Source organism: Chiloscyllium punctatum, chromosome 10, assembly GCF_047496795.1.
Source record: "Chiloscyllium punctatum isolate Juve2018m chromosome 10, sChiPun1.3, whole genome shotgun sequence".
Classification (NCBI taxonomy): Eukaryota; Metazoa; Chordata; class Chondrichthyes; order Orectolobiformes; family Hemiscylliidae; genus Chiloscyllium; species Chiloscyllium punctatum.
The window spans coordinates 27845092-27863453 of NC_092748.1; positions in this window are offsets into that span (position 1 = coordinate 27845092).

An 18362-nucleotide genomic window follows, 5' to 3' on the forward strand; every position below is an offset into this window, starting at 1 on the left:
TGAGAAGGGAAAGATAAAGAAGAGACCTAAGGGACAACATTTTCACACAGAGGGTGGCAAGTGTATGGAATGAGCTGCCAGAGGAAGTGGTGGAGGCTGCTACAATTGCAACATTTAAAAGGCATCTGGATGGGTATAAGAATAGGAAGGGTTTGGAGGGAAATGGGACAGGTGCTGGCAGGTGGACTAGATTGGGTTGGGTATCTGGTCAGCATGGACGAGTTAGACCAAAGGGCCTGTTTCTGTGCTGTACATTTTTATGACTATGTGACTCCATGACTACAAGAGGCAAAACTGATGATTGAATGAAATAAAATGGAACTTGCGAAAGCAGAGGTGACATTCTTGGGACGTAACATCGGTCATGGAAGGTGATCCCACAGAGCGCAAAGACAATGGCCATCGAGGTATTTCCACAACCAACCTTGAAGAAAGAGATGCTTTGATTCTTTGGACTCAGCGGATTCTATTGGAAGTTTGTTCTAAACTTCAGCAGTGTAGTGGCACTATTAACCGATTTACTGGTGAAGAATACAAAGTTTCAGTGGACAGAACCATGCCAGGAGGCATTCGACCATTTCAAATCGATATTAACCACCAAACCAGTTTTAGCTACACCAAATGTATCAAAACCTTTTAAAGGCACCATCGATGCTAGTGACATTGGAGTTGGAGCTGTACTCCTCCAGCAAGATGAGGATGGCATTGAACTGCCAGTTGGTTACTTTTTAACATTCACCAGAGAAAACACTCCACAATCAAAAAGTAACTATTGAGTTTGGTACTGGCCTTCCAACGTGTTAATGTGGATGTCATGAACAATGTGTTGGAGACGGCTGTATACACTGACCACAATCCACTTACATTCTTGGAATGTTTTAAAGATAGGAATCTGAGACTATTTCATTGGAGTCTTATGTTACAGACTTTTAATTTAAAAATCATACATGTTGCAGTTTGGAAGAATGTAATCACAGATGCGTTATCGTGGATTTAACTGATAGAGTTTAGATGTGATTTGTCTTTATTTAATGTTTTGTATAGATATATATATCTACGTATATGGGAATAAATTAAGGTGAACTGATATAAACATTATCTGTATGCTCGGGCAATGTGTTTAAAAGGTAGAAAAAGAAATGAAGCCATGTTTTCATTATGATGATTTGTTTTTTCTTAAGGGGGGAGTTGTTATGAAGACGTGGGTGTACTTTAAGAGAGTTAAAAGCAGCAGAACTACCGAACACAGCACCAAGTGTTCTCTGTAAGGTAACAACGTAACACTCGGTCGAACAACTTGACTAGCTCATTGCCTGGAGACAAAAACACAAATTTGAATTTGGCCAATCAGTGTCAATTATATCCTGAAAAATATCAAACTCCAATTCAGTTTGAATTGAGCATATTGACAATCTTAAAAGCCAATGACACAATCTGATGCTTTGGTTTATAAGACTGAGGACAATTGAACAGTTGAGGGGACAACTGCAAAGCCAACGACATCTGTACATTGCCCAGAAAAAGGAACTTTATCAATCAGTAACCTGTGAGCAGAAATTCCCAAGAAGAAGAAAAGAAGCCACAGGAAGATCCAAACAGATGAACAGAAAGCTGCCTGGTTTTGAGCTAAGAAGTGTTATTTTGTAAATCTTAATTGGGAGTTTTATTGGACTAGTATAGAAGGGAAGGTAAAGATAGGTTAGAGTAAGGACTTATATATAGTTGTTAGTTAAGTCTGTTATACTTTAAGAAAGTGGGCGGCACGGTGGCACAATGGTTAGCACTGCTGCCTCACAGCGCCAGAGACCCGGGTTCAATTCCCGCCTCAGGCGACTGACTGTGTGGAGTTTGCACGTTCTCCCTATGTCTGCGTGGGTTTCCTCCGGGTGCTCCGGTTTCCTCCCACAGTCCAAAGATGTGCAGGTCAGGTGAATTGGCCATGCTAAATTGCCCTTAGTGTTAGGTAAGGGGTAAATGCAGGGGTATGGGTGGGTTGCGCTTCGGCGGGGCGGTGTGGACTTGTTGGGCCAAAGGGCCTGTTTCCACACTGTAAGTAATCTAATCTAAAAAAAAATAAAGGTGTTAACATTTACTTTGAATAGTTCTTGGCCACTGGAAGTTTTACAGATTACGTATGGGATAAATCTTTTCTGTATTGCTGGTTTTAAATAAAGCAGGAGAGTTTACCCCGTGTCATAACAATGCTTTATGAATGTTTGAATAACTAGCTGAAATGACCTCCTTTAATGAAGAAAGTAGTTCTAGAAAGATGTGAAAATCAGAATCATTAGGAATCATTATGAACTACGGCCAAAACTGCGAACTTGGAGATATTTAAAGAAGTGGCTTTTAAGAAGTGAAAACGTATCGACTAAGATGCTGAAAAGATGCAGAAACACCATTAATATATAATCTTTCACAGTTTTTATTCCTAACTTAGGCCAACCAGAAAAGGCACTGTCCACTAAAGATGGGAAAATATGATTTGCCATCAATGGCACCTTCGTAGAAAATGACTGCAATCTAAATTGAAACCAAATTTTAAGACAGGATGAAACAGTTACATTGTTCATGTAAGTACAGATTGAAGAAAGGAAAGGTGAATTCAATAAAGCCTTCAATGTTACCGGGTGGGTGGAATTTGCCTCAATAGTCAACCAAATTGGGAAAGCATCAAGCTTCTCATATTGGAGTCAATAGTTCACATTTCTTATGTTTGCTGCTCAATAATTAAACAAACATTTGGCAGCACCATTCCACCTAATATCTTAGGCCTGTGTAACAGCTGTTTTTGTAACCTAGGAGTTTTATTTATTCCAAATAAATTCAAGAATGAGACCATCTGCTTTTTGGAAAAAGGCAAGAGTAAGAAAAATTGGTATGCATTGAAATCAATCATTAAATTGTAGAAAAAATATTCATTTTAATGGAATTAATTCTAGCAGCAACAGACAAATTAAGGAAAGACCATCATTCAAAGTCTCATTTAATTTGTACCAGAAATCGTTCAAAATGTTTCCTGTACAAATTGCCTTGTGTATGTGCCACGTGTACACCAAGATAAACAAAACCAAAGTTGGCGATTTTAAATGGTAAATTATCAAGTGGGTATTCGCTGGCAAGCTTATGGATAGCAAATATCTCTGTTTTGCTAAAATTCAATTTATACCCAGGAATCTTACTGAAAGATTCTAAAATTGAGAGTGTGGTGGGAATGGAGAGAGATAAGTTGGAGATAAATAGCAAAAGGTCACCTGTACAGAGGGCAACCTTCAACTCCACCCCATTTCTAGTAATGCCAGAGAAATCAGGAAGGGTCTGTGGAGCAATAGACAGAGGTTCAATTACACCAGCAAACAGCTGTGGACTTAAAGAACAACCTTGTTTAGTGGAACAATAAAGGTAGAAATAATCAGAATTCATGTCATTCGTCCTAACAGAGGCCTGTGGTGATGCATAGAGTAGTTTGATCCCAGAAATACATTTTTCCCCAAAGTCAAATTTCTCCCTAATAAAAAAAAAGTTAATTCCATTCCACTCTATCAAAGGCTTTTTCAGCATCTAAAGATATCAAAGCTACAGGGAGGGTGGATGGGGCAGAATTATAAACAATGTTAAATTACCCGGCTAAGATTAAAAAAGGAGTGCCTGTTGTGAATAAATCCAGTTTGATCAAAGGATATGAAAGATGGAAGGATGGTTTCCAAACGGTGGGCCAATAACATTGACAATAATTTGAACTCAACATTGAGCAGACTTATAGGACGATATCAACCACACCGTAAGGGATCTTTGCCTTTCTTTAAAAGCAAAGAAATTGATGCCTGAGTTTAAGTTTGAGGAAGACAACCAGAATTAAATGCTTCAACAAACATATCTACCAAAAGCAGAGCCAGCTTCTTCCGAAATATTTTATAAAACCTGACTGGAAAACCGTCGGTTCCAGGACTTTTCCCACTTTGCAGTGATCTAGCCGCAGCCTCAAGTTCTCTTGCTGTGATTGGTTGGTCTAATTCCTTTGCCACATTTTGATCAATTGTAGGAATGTTAATCTTATCAAAAAAGGGATCAAAATCTGCTGTAGCAGAAGAACACCCAGATGAATAAAGTGAAATGTAAAATTCCTTCAATGTCTTGCTGATTTCTAATGGGTCTGACAAGATACATGAATTAGCCTTAATCTATGGGATTACTTCAGATGAGGACATTTGGTGCAACTGATGTGCTAACAGTTTATTAGTTCCATCTCCTTGTTCATAAAATATAGACCTAGAGTGAAGTAAAGGCTTGGTGGTGCATTGTGACATTACAACATCATACTCAGCCTGGAGGGATATGCATTCTTGAGATACTTCTAAAGACTTAGAGATTGCAAAAAGACAGTCTAATAGCGACAGCCACCCTGCTAACCATGCCATTTTCTCTTTCCTAAGTCTATTCTTATGTGCTGCATAAGAAATTATTTCATCCCTGGTGAATGCCTTCAGGGTTTCCCACAGCATGGAAACTGCACTAGATGGGATTCTGTTCATTTTTTTTTGGAAAATCTATCTGCTGAAGACAAAATTAACAAACTCTTCCTCTGAGAGGAAGTGTGTATTGAGACACTAAGGTGGTCATGTATTAAGGAATTCCTGAAAACGAGCATTCATTGAGACAGGTGCATGGTCTGATAAAACAATGGAATCATATTTGCAACTAGAAATGGATGTGAGAAGTCTGTCATCCACCAGAAAAAATCAATACACGTAAAAGTGTGGTGGACATGCAAAAAAAAAATTCCTTTTTAGAGGGATTAAAGAACCGCCAGGGATCAACAGCATTAAACTCCTCCATAAAAGTTATTTTACCAGATTTGGGCTGGGCACTTGGAACAGAGGAAGAACGGTCTAAGGGAGGATTCAATCAACAATTAAAATCTCCTCCCAAGATTAACTGGTGTGAATATCTGGTAATATTGCAAAGTCTGAAAAAAGCCCTATTGTCCCAAATGGGAGCATAACTAATTGGCCAAGATTACATCAATGTCAAAACTCTGCCCAGTAATAATAATAAATCTGCCAGTCGAGTCAGACGTAGTTTTAGCATGGACGGAATGAATAAATTTATGTAAAAGAAAAGCAACTCCTTTTTCTGAGAAGATTTGTAGCTCATGTTGATGCTAAGTCCATATGTTAGCTCACTGAGCTTGAATGTTTGTTTTCAAACATTTCGTCTCCATACTAGGTAACATAATCAGCGAGAGTCTCTGAATGGACAAATGCATTAGAATGAAGCATAAGCTTTAAACAGTCAACACAGAAAAAAGTCTTGTACTTCAAGATAAGTTAGATAAACTCACACAAAAATTCATTCCATACAAAACTGATGTTTGGATAGAAAATCTTTCAGATCATCCACTTACCGATACAGAAACAAACAGTCCTAGTCAGAGGGTTAAACTACAATTACAAAGACATGAGTAAAAAGGATTTCCTCACAGCATTTGAACTTAATTTTAAAAATCTGTCAGAGGAAACGCAGCAGACCATAAGACAATCTATTGCACCGACATTAGGCCAATAAAAGGAAGGAAGCACACTTAATGCTCAAGAAAATAAAGCCTTAGAAAAATTTACAAAGGAGAAAAACATGGGTATCCTACCAGTAGGTGGCAATATTTCATCAAACAAACTTGCAGGAAACTTGGCACCAGGATACATGAACACCAACTGGCCACCAAAACACACGACCCACTATCACTAGTTTCTATATATAGAGACAAAGAAGGACATCACTTTGCCTGGGACAACACACATATCCCAGGACAGGCAAAACAAAGATATACACAAGAGTTCTTATAAGCATGGCATTCTAACGAGAACTCTATCAATAAACACATCGAGTTAGACTCTATCTACGTTCCCTTGAAAATAAACGGAAATGACATCACCCACCTGAAGTAACCAAGACCTCTAAATAGAGAGGTGGGACATACAACCAGCATTTCACCAGAGACTCTCACTGATGATGTTGCCTAGTATGCTGATGAAATATCTGAAAGCAAACCTTCAAGCTCAGTGAGCTAATTACTTACTTATTAGCAACTCCTCTAGATCTGCCAGAAAAGGAGGGAAAATGCACTTGTCCAATCCAACCTCGTTTCAACCTCAGACTGTCTTTATTTTTCAAGTGGGTTTCTTGTAAGTAAATTATATGGGCATTAAGATGGTGTAAATAATGTAAGATCTTAGTGTGTTTGATTGTGTTGGTCAGGCCTTTGCAATTCAGACTGGCAAATTTAATGTTCCCACCTACCAAGGGTGGTGAATCATTAACTGTGTCATGTGTAATACTCACCATAAAATTCCAAATGTGCAATAATAGATAAACAAGAGTAAACCTTACAAAAGTGAGGTATGTGCCAAGCCCCTCCCTATCCCCATCAGAACAAAACAAACTCCATCAACTCCCATAATAGTAACCACCCAAATGGAATACCTGCCTATCAACCCCTCCCCCTCCCAGCAGAAGCCCCCTCTAGATGAGTGCATGCTCTCTTCCCCCACAGTAATAAAAACCTGTTGTGTTTTGTAGCTCATGCAAACTACAACACGACCTTGGGGAATGTAAAAGTTAACTGTTCAAAAACTGTGAAGCAAAAATGAGTAAATATAATAAAAATAGTTACTGTATCTACTTAAAACAACTAAACTCTACATTCTTTGGTACTAATAGTGCAACCTCTCAAAATAAAAGTCTTGAGTAAGGAAACATGTACTTCTTGGTCGATGAGGTCAAATGTAAAAAGAAACCAAATCCAAGTCTGTAAACACAGCATACCATCCATTTTAATCTCCCCAGTGGAAAATGCAGTCTTTGTCCGTAGTAGCATAAAACTAATGTCTAACTGATCTAGTCAGGCGCAAACATCAAACCGGCTCTGGAACTGCAGTCTTTTTAAGGTTTTTATTCACAAGGTCCATAGCCCGACCCAGGTCATCAAACCTCTGTGTTAGTCTGCTCGGCAAGATGATATGTAATATCGCTGGGTAATGAAGGCCAAATTTAATGTTAGGGCATGAGTGAGGCTCCTTCTTTACCGTGGCAAAAGCCACACGCTGCTTAGCAACAGTCAGGTGAAATCAGGAAAAATGTCTCCTCTCTTTCCATGATATACAAGGGGAGAAGTTACTCCAGCACAGCGTAGAATGTGATTTCTCACTTGAAACTGGTTCACCCTGTCAGCCATCGGACGAGGTAATTTGCCTTCTTTCAGATTAGCACGCAGCGTATGAAGAGCCTCGTCCAACACGGGTTTAGCCTCAAGTCTGAGCGAGTCCTGTAAAAGTCGGACCATAAATTCTGTTGGATGAGGATCCTCCAATTCTTTGGATAAACCCACAAGTCAAATATTATTCCTGGAGCAGGCCTCCAAGTCTTCACATTTCTTCATCAGAAACTCAATCGTAGCAGAAAACATTAGCTTGGAGGTTAGTTATCTGGTTATCATGCTCATGAGCCAAATGTTCCAGGTTCAAAATACTCCTGCATTGTGAAGAACTGTTTTCCTCCAACAGCTTCAGAGCAGCTGTTCCCTCCTTCCTAACCCTGTCTCAAATTACAGATTCAAACTTAGTAATGATTTCGGCCTGTAAATCCTCCATCACGTCCTTAATGCTAAGTAGTGTGGGTTCATTGCTATCTGGTTTCTCTGGAGCCTTGGGCTCGGGCGAATGGTGCAGCCTGGCACGACTGGACTGGGCTGTCTCAATTTTTGTTTGAGAAGTTGTCATTTGCAAAGTTACAGGTAAAAAGTAGGTCGTATTTTTTAAAAATATCCAAACGGAGTGTAGAGGGCATGTAACAGCTAAATTTAAGAAATCAAAATATCTAAATTTACAACATTCCCGAAGAGCAACCACAAACTATGCCCTAAATCCTCCGTGCCAACCTGCACTCCACATTAGGCAGTCTCAAGGTTGCTCTCCTCCATTGAATATCTTAAGGAGTTCGATAGTTCTGAGGGTGACCTGTTGGTTATTCACAGTGTCACATGTTCCTGGTCCAATCAAGGCTGCTTCCCTCTCCCGAATCTCGAGATCCCCATGAGCTGCAGCAGCAAAGCTGTTTTCTTAGTCACTGGAAGGAGTTTGTTTTAAAAAAAACCCTCTGACTCCACTGCAGCTGACACCCCCGGGAAGAGAGGAATAGCCAGTGGCCTCCCCGTGGATTCTGGCTTGAAACGCTGCATCCACATGTATTTTCAAACTGATAAAATTCTTTTCGCCTTTGGGTTTTCCTTTTGATCAATGTAAAAAATCTCAACTTGCGTTTGTCAGGAACCAAATTGGCTCAAAAGACTTACATCAAGATTCAGGCTTCTGTTTTTCAGGAGCAGCGAGGAGAGAGGGAGAGAGGAGCGGGGGCTGCTGGGAGATATGTTTCTGCTTTAAAAACTGACCTCATGAATAGGTGGAGCACAGGCTGAGCAAGAACGGGCATGGGACTGCTAAGTGAGTGAACTAATATATTTGGGTGCTTGGCTTCCCCGGAACATTACTTAGGTGGTGTCTCCTACCCATCATCCTCCTCTCACCAAAACAGGGTTCTGTGTGCCGGATTGGTAAGGTAACTAATTTTTCTTTTTTATTATTTTTCAATAATCTCTTTGGGAATTTAGAATAGTGGGAATGGCAGTTAGGGCAGTTGAATGTTCCTCCTGCAGAATGTGGGAGGTAAGGGACACCACTAGTGTCCCTTGTTATGAAGGTGTAGGCGTGTCCTGTACCTTTAAGAGAGAGAGGAAGCATGCAAGGCCTGATTGAAAGCACAGAGTGTCCTGAGCAATTTAAAAGTGTAACACTTGGTTGAAACAAATAGCAGGAGTTGCATTGCCATGGAACAAAAACAAATTCAAACTCGGCCAATCAGTTTAAATTCTGCCCCAGTTACCAAAATTCCAATCAAATTTGAATTTAGTGTTTTGATAACATCACACCAATGAAATGATCCGATGTCTTGGGGTATAAAACCGGACATTTTGAACAGTTCGGGGGAGCACTGCCATGAATGCCAACAAGAATAGATTGCTAATTGAATTGCTCTCTGAAAGGTACCTGTTCGTAAGAAACGCTGTGCAGAGAAGACCGAAGAAAACCAACCTAAACAGAGGAAAGTCTGCAAAGGAGAATCGACAAAGCTGACTGGTTTTGAAATGTGACTGTTTTTGTAAACTTAGTTGGGGCTTTTCATTATCAGACCAATATTGTAGAGTGGGCAGTAAAAGATAGGCGAGAAGAGAAAGGAGTTGTAAATAGTTGTCTAATGTTCTCTGTTAAAGAATACAATTGTTAATTTTTACTTTCAATAGTTAAATCTGGGATGGTTCTTTACCTTTTGAAATTTAACAGATTACAGCATCTCTGTGTGTCAGGTTTAAATTCGCAGAGGGGTTTACCCCCTGTCATAATAGTTTGGGGGATCATCGCCAGGATTTGAACAGTTTGAGTCGCCAATTCATGATGTGAACGTGTTTAGATAGATCCAATCTGAGATTTGGACAGATTTGAATAGATTTGGGATACAAAAAAGCCCAGTTGATATAACCACTTGCCAATTAGTGTCCTAGATCTTTCATAGGTGAGATAATTAGTTTAATTTTGGTTATTAGGTTAGATTAGATTACTTACAGTGTGGAAACAGGCCCTTCGGCCCTTCGGCCCAAAAAGTCCACACTGACCCGCCAAAGCGCAACCCACCCAGACCCATTCCCCTACACCTAGCACTACGGGCAATTTAACATGGCCAATTCACCTAACCTGCACATTTTTTTGAGATTGTGGGAGGAAACCGGATCACTCAGAGGAAACCCATGCAGACAATGGGAGAATGTGCAAACTCCACACAGAGAGTCGCCTGAGGGAGGAATTGAACCTGGGTCTCTGGCGCTGTGAGGCAGCAGTGCTAAATGTGTTATCTGTGGTTGGTTAATTTAAAAGTGAGAGAAATGGCTTTTAAAACTGCTAAGGAGGTTCTGGGGTTTGGAAATGATTCCCAAATTGGCCAAGACATTTAGAAAGGAAAGACCATACTCTTAGAATTAACAAAGAGGTTAGAATTGTGTTTAACCAAGGACAAAAACAAAGCTGAAACTCAAACACTCAGGTGTGCCAGAGAAACAGACAAGTGTAGTACTGTCAGAAAAACTTCAATTACAATTGAGCAAAATGGAGTTAGAAGATAAACAAAGAGAGAGAAAGAGGAAAAGAGAGAGAGAGAAGGTTCTGAGCTAAACAAAGAGAGAGAGAGAGAAGAAAGGGAAAGAGAAAGAAAAAGAGAGAGAAGAGAGAGAGAGAGAGACAGAGAGAGAGGAAAAAGAAAGTGAGGGAAGGCTCTTCCCTGAGCAAACAGAGAGAGAATTTGAACTTGAGAAGTTGCGATTTAGTCAGCAAAGTCAAGTTAACGGGATGGAGATTAAAGGAGAAGGTAGTGATACACACAAATATGTCAAACTCTGCCACATTTTAATGAGAAAGATGTTGAAGCCTTCTTTATTTCATTGAAAAAATTGTCTAGGCCGATGGAGTGGTCTGAGAATTTATAGGTGATGCGAGCTGGTCGGCAGACTAAACTGGTCGGCAGAGCTAGTGAGGTGTTTGACATGCTGTCAGATGTGGGGTCAAGAGATTATGATGAGGTTAAACAGGTTATTTTTAGTGATTATGAATTTGGTCCCAAAAGTGTACAGACAGCGGTTCAGAAACATAAAGCAGGAGCCACATCAAACTTAAGTTGAGTTTGAAAGAATGAAACATAATCATTTTGATAGATGGATGTGAGCCTTAAAGATAGATAAGACCTATGAGGCTCTAAGAGAGATTATTCTGCTGGAGGAGTTTAAAAACTCACTTCCAGAGATGGTCAGAATTCATGTGGAGGAACAGGAAGTTCAGGAAGTGAGAAGTGCAGCAGGATTAGCAGATGAATACATATTGGTGTATAAGAGAAGCTTCTGGCCAGAATTCCGCCCTGTGAGGGATAAAGGTTGGGAGAAGTGGAGGTCCTACACGAGGAAACAAAAAGTAGAGAACATGTAAATATTTACCACAGGTTAGAAAACAAGCCCAAGAGGGTGGAAAGGAGGTGAAAGGCCTCAGGTGTTCCCACTGTGGGAAAGTGACACATATAAAGTCACAGTGCTGGTTTTTGAAGAAAGGCATTGTGGGAAAAGATGTGGTAAAACAAGCTGAACCAGGTTACAGCAAGGGGTGAGCACCTCTGTGTGTCAGGTTTAAATTAACAGAGAGGTTTATCCCATGTCATAACTCCCTGCTGACTCCATCTGCAGGAAGTGCACCCAATTGCAGCTCCTTGAAAAACACTTTCGGGACCTGGAGCTGGAGCTGGATGAACTTTGGATCATTCAGGAGGCGGGGGAGTTAATAAGAGGAGTTACAGGGAGGTAGTTGCACCTCAGGTACAACAAAAGGGCTGATGGGTTACAGTCAGGGGATGGAAAGGGAACTAGCAGGCAGTGCAGGGGTCACCTGCAGCTGTTCCCCTCAATAACAAGCAGACCATTTTGGATACTGTTGGTGGGGGACGACTTACCAGGGGTAAGCCATGGGGAACAGGTCTCTAACACAGAGTCTGTCCCTGTTGCTCAGAAAGGAGCGGGAAGATGAGGAGAGAATTAGTCGTTGGGGACTCTATTGTTAGGGGGAAAGGCAGGAGGTTCTGTGGGAACGAGAGAGACTCATGGTTGGAGTGTTACCTCCCAAGTGCCAGGGTTCACAATGTCTCAGATCATGTTTTTGGAATCATCGAATCATAGAATTTGTACAGTGTGGGAACAGGCCCTTCTGTCCAACACATCCACACCGATCCTCCGAAGAGTAACCCACCCAGACCCATTCCCCTACCCTATTATCCTATATTTACCCCTGACTAATGCATCTAACCTACACATCCCTGAAAAGTATGGCCAAATTAGCATGGCCAATTCACCTAACCTGCACATGTTTGGATTGTGGAAGGAAACTGGAGCACCTGGAGGAAACCCGTGTAGACACCGAGAGAATGTCGAAACTCCACACAGACCGTCGCCCAAGGCTGAAATCGAACCCGGGCCCTGAGTGCTGTGAAGTGACAGTGCTAACCACAAAGTCACTGTGCCCCTTGAGGGTGATAGGGAGCAGCCCCAAGTTGTGGTCCACTTAGGCACTAATGACATGGGTAGGAAAACGGATGGGATTTAAGGCAGAAATTCAGGGAGCTAGGGTGGAAGCTTGGAGCCAGAACAGAGTTGTTATCTCTGGTTTGTTCCCCGTGCCAAATGCTGGCAAGGCAAGGTATAGGGAGAGAGAGGAGTTGAACACGTGGCTACAGGGATGATACAGGAGGCAGGGTTTTGGATACCTAGATAATTGGGGCTCATTCTGGGGTAGGTGGGACCTCTACAAACAGAATGGTCTACACCTGAACCAGGGGGGTTCCAATATCCTTGGTGGGGAACTTTGATATTGCTCTTTGGGAGGGTTGAAACTAATACAGCCAGGGGATGGGAACCAAAATTGTAGTTACAGTGTCCAGGAGGGTGAGAATAGTGAGGTCAGAAATATGGTCTCATGGCCGCAAGAGTGCACCAGCAAGCAGGAAAATGGTTTCAATGACAGGAGCATCCGGAATAAGGTAGGTGAACTTGCAGGATGAGTTGGAATCTGGGACTTCGATGTTGTGGCCATTTCGGATACATGGATAGAACAGGCACAGGAATGGTTCTTGCAGGTTCTGGGGTTCAGATGTTTCAGTAACAACAGGGAAGATGGTAACAGAGGGGGAGGTGTGGCGATGTTAGTCAAGGACAGTATTATGGTGGCAGAAAGGACATTTGAAGACTCATCTACTGAGTAGAATGGGCTGAGGTTAGAAACAGGAAAGGAGAGGTCACCCTGTTGGGTGCTGTCCATAGGCCACTGAATGGTTCCAGAGATGTCAAGAAAAGAAAGGAAAGATGTCGAGGAAAGGTATTATTGGTAGAGGGATTGGGTTTTGGAGCCACGAGGTCATGTTGCAGCTGTCCAAAACTCTGGTGGACTGTACTTGGAATGCTGTACAGTTCTGGTCATCATATTATAGGAAGGATGTGAAACCTTTGGAAAGGTTTAAGAGAAGATTTACTAGGATTGCCTGCTATGGAGGGAAGGTTTTAGGAGGAAAGGCTGAGGGACTTGAGGTTGTTTTCATTAGAGACAAGAAGGTTGAGAGTTGACCTAATTGAGACATATAAGATAATCAGAGGGTTAGATAAGGTAGACAGTGAGAGCCTTTTTCCTCAGATGGCAATGTCTCATACGAGGGGATATCGCACTAAATTGAGATGTGAAAGATGTAGGACAGATGTCCGAGGTAGTTTCTTTACTCAGAGAGTAGTAGGGCCATGGAAAACCCTGCCTGCACCAGTAGTATACTCACCAACATCGAGAGCTGAAAGACCTGTCCTGCACTGTAATGTTCTGTATTCTATGTTTAGTGTGAGGAATTGAATGGAAACAAAGTATGTTATTGTTGAAAATAAATGTGTAATCAAAAGACACGGAGTACTGGCACTATGTTATTTCCTCTTTTAAAATTCTCATGTATTTTGTTAATTTGCCCAGATGTGTGGCTCAGAGTATTCAGTGAGGAAGAGTGGACAGAAGCCTGTCGTTGCATTTCCCTCTCTGGCCTGCAGTGAAAGATTACATTCCTGCCTCAGGTAACTGTGTGGCGTTTGCACATTCTCCCCACATCTGCGTGGGTTTCATCAGGGTGCTTGAGTTTCTCCCACAATCAAAAGATGTGTGGGTCAGGTGAATTGGTAATGCTAAATTGCCCACAGTGTTAGGTGGAATAGTCAGCGGTAAATATAGGGGAATGGGTCTGGGTGGGTGACTCTTCAGAGGGTCAGTGTGGACTTGTTGGGACAAATGGCCTGCTTCCATACTCTGAGGAATCTAATCTCATCTCATCTAATACTCACCTTCCTCCATATCATTTATTTTTCTCCCCACTTCACTCACTGTGAACAGATTACTTGACATCAATGTCACTTTTGTGCATATCTAATTCATCTTTTGGGTTTGCTTTTGTTGTCCCACTTCCTACTAACTGTTGCTCATCGCTAACAGAACTTTACACTCCATTGCTCTCTTTCATTTTGCCCCTCAGATGGAGTCATTCCTTGCCCATTAGGAAAGGAGTGTTATCATGTTGCTGCTCCTCCTTCTCCTTTCAGTCCATTCCTCACGTGGACTCCTCGTTCCGTTCTCTGCTGCACCTAATGTTGGCTCTCAGTTACTTGGATTGATTCACCAATTGAATTGTTTTTATAAATGGATATGTCATGGCGTACTTTAACTGGTCTCTGAAATGTTTCTGTGTCACCACATAAATAAGGGCATTTGTGCAGCAACTTAAGTTCCTCAGCATATATCCAATCTGAACAAAGAGACCAAAAGAAACAGAATCCAAGGAATAACCAGCATTAAAGAAATATAAAATATGCAACAACCAGAGAAGTATGAAGCTGGCAGATATGGCAAAGAGTACAATCACAGAATTCTTCCTCCTCTCTACCTCTGGATCATTCTCTGTTTTTCTCTGACCTCTCAGTTCCTTCCTCACCTTAGTGGCCTCGAAGATATGTCTGACAGTCAGAATGTTGATAAAGAGAATAAAAGTGAATGGGAACATTGGTGTTAAGAACCTTTCAAAATATTTAAAACTTGTCCACTGAGGGTTATAATAATAAATAGACCTGATATGACAGTACCATGGAACATTATTGATAATCTTTCCAGATTTATATACAAAGGAATTGGGAATGTTCTTTAACCAAAAGAAGATGCAGATTGTTGCTAGAACCCTGGTTGCAGTTTTCCCTGTGCAATACTTAGTTTTCATCTCATGTAAACAAATGGCAACAAATCGATCAAAGGAAAAAGCAACCGTGAACCACACAGAACAATCAATGGTCAAGCAGTTGAGGACATAAAGAACAGTGCAAACAGGAGTGATGTGCAGGAAACACTGTGGATAATAATAACGTTGAAATTGGCGAGGACTGATACAAAAAAACAACTAACAGTAGATCTGACACTGTCATGGCCACCAGACAGTGAGTGCTGCATGGAGAAAGGCCACATTTTCCCCGAGCGAGGATTACAATTACCACAAGACTAACTGTAAGAGAATGGAAAAAGAGACTTGAGGTCATTGATCAAACATTCTCTGTGCCTGAGCCCAGACTGTAAGTAATGACACAAAGATAATTGTTGTTCCATGTTATATAAAGTTTAAAGAATCTGAACCACAGCAGCAAACTCTCTCTAAAATGAACATTTGCATTTTTAACATGAGCAGCAGATTACTCACAGAAACATGGTCATATACTCAAGGGTTTTTTTGGTTCAGCAGCAGTCGATTTCACCTGCTTTCCAGGTTACTCTGACTGGCTGGCATTTCCTATAAGCCCACAGTATTCACACCTGGGATCAGTGAAACAAAGAATAGGAGACAGCGAACATGGAAATTGATCACAAAATTACTGTATTTGGTTTTGGAGTCTCCACAGTTCAGTTTGCCACCAGAATTCTATATCCCGGCTGTATGATCTACAGTACAGGGCATTGAATCACCCCACAGTGTCCCAGAATGGATGGCCTTCACAGTGATAGGATGAACAAATGATAGGGAATTGATTCGTTCCCTCATGCATAGGATTGAACATCCTGATGATCTGAACCATGGAAGTGTTCAGCAGTGAATCTAATCACATTGTGGTGAGTATTCAACCTGGTACAATCAGAAAAGCTTCAACATTTGACCTAACTCCCCACCCCCTCCCCCAACCCCCACCTGTCCACGTCTGTACAGCACAGCCTTCAGCAAATAAAACCTGAATTCAAGCAACATTGGTCACTTTAACTGTCCTGAAGAGCCCTGCTTGAAACCTTGACTCTCTTCCTCATGAGATACTGGCCTGACCTGCTGTGCCTTTTCAAGCACCACGCTCTATCTGCAGCTCCCATTGTCTCCTCATTCCTAATAACCTGCTGAACCCACCCATTGCCCTGCTGTATCTGGGCTCCGATTTGGAGCAAGCTGCCTGAGCAAGATCCACCAACACAATCCCTTTCCATCAAGGAATGGGAAACACCAGGTGTCACTGCGAGGTGGGTTGTTACAAAACCCATCTGACCGATAGCAGGCTGTGAACTACCACAGAGAGAGGGTGGTCTTCCGAAACACTTTCTAGACCAGCCAGGAGCGGTGCTCAGTCAAACTCCAATGATTTGGCCTCAGTGTAAACCCATTCTGCACAGTATAGGGAAACACAGAATGCTGCACATTACTGAGGAGCCTCCGAACTGACAAACTATTGACTTTAAACTCAGTCAGTGAGGACACTAATGTCTGACAGTGGGATTTGCCTTGCTAAATGGAAATATATTATTATCAGTTGTTGATAGAATTAAGGATGATTCAATGCAAAGGTTTATATGAGTTAAGTTGTGACAAGACTTACCAGGAACACCAACGACAGCGAGGATGGGTCAAATACCTGATTCAACCTTTCCTTGAGAAGATGCATTTTGTTGTTTATGATACAACCTTTCCCTTCCTGCTGCTGGCAAGCTGTTGGAATTGGAGAATTCTCTCGGAGATGGAGCTGACACAGTTCCAGAGACTTTATTTTATATTGTGTGGAATCTCCACTGGGAAACGGAGATTACATCTTTTTATATCATTTTGAACAAACAATTAACAACAACATGTTTATTTTAATGAAGTGATAGCATTGAGATTTAAGTCTGTATTTGAATACCCCAAAGACTGGATTAATCTGATCCTGTTAGGTCACAAATGTTCATTCCAATTTGTCTTTATCAATAATACTTACAATATTTCACTCACTATCAGTCCCATTAGTATCGAAATATGATTCAATATTCTTTTCAGTGATGACCTTCATTCTGCTGAGGTTATTCAGTCATTTCATATCTCATGTTGTCGAGCTCCTTGAGAGCTGTTCCACTGCACACTGTTATCCCACTGCTTTCCGTGTTAATCCAGTTATACGACTGATTTGGAAAATTCTCTCTGTGAATGAGCACTCTAATACAGAACCTGAAGCTGATACTGACCACACCTACAGCTGGAATTTCCACTCAGACACATTTTCTCAAAACAAAGACAAAACAAAAATCAGAACCTTACATTCAAATTAATAAAGTGATGGCATCATACAGGGTAAATGTCCCCTTTGCTCCAAAATTACAGTAAAAGCAACACAAGTCTCAGTTCCCAGCACTTCGTCCATGGTCTTGAATGTTATGACCTTTCAGTGCTTGTCCAAGTACATTGTGAAGGTTTTGAGGATTTCTCCCACAATTCCCCTCCTGGACCCATGCATCACAGGCCCCTACCATCCTCTGGGTGGCATGTCCCCTCTAAACCCTTCGCTTTTCAGCATAAAATTACACCACCTTGATAATTGCCCTCTGATTAAGGGGGAAAACTGCTTACCATTCACTCTGTCCACATCCCCCTTGGTCTTATATACCCCGATCTCTGCTCTAAAGAAAGCAGCCCGAGCTTATCCAGCCTCCCCCTTCATATCGAAACTGCTGCAGCCCAAGCCATGTTCTGGTGAATGTTCTTTACCCTCACTCAGTGCAATCACATCCATCCCATGGTGCAGTGACCAGAACTGTGCACGATACTCCAACTGTGGCCTATCCAAATGGCTGTAGAGCTCCAACAGGATGCTCCCTGCTCTGATAATCTCTGCCTCAAAGGGTAAAGGCATGTTTCCTACCTGCCTTCTTAACTGCCCACTTAAGTCACTGGCATCTGCACTGGGATTCAATTCCCCTCACTGGCCTCTGCACTGGAACTCGATTTCCCTCACTGGCTTCTGCACCAGGACTCAATTCCTCTCACTGGCCTTTGCACTGGGATGCGATTCCACCCAGTGGCCTCTGCCCTGGAACTCGATTCCCCCCACTGCCCTCTGCACTGGGGCTCAATGCCTGTCCTGCTGTCTTCAGGGATCTGTTAACAATCGCCTCAAGATCTTTCTGTTCCTATGAGCTTCCTCGTATCCTCCCATTCATTGAGTCCTGTCTTGTCATGTAACTTCTGCCAGAGCCATCACCTCTCGTTTATCAGAGTTACATTTCATCCATCATTGATCTGTCCATCTGACCAATCTGACTATTTCTACCAATAACCTGAGACTTTCTTACTCACTGTCAATGACTTGATCAGTATTTGTGAGGTCTGTACAATTATCATTCCCAAGTGTCTCCTGCCCCTCCCCCACAACACAGACACAC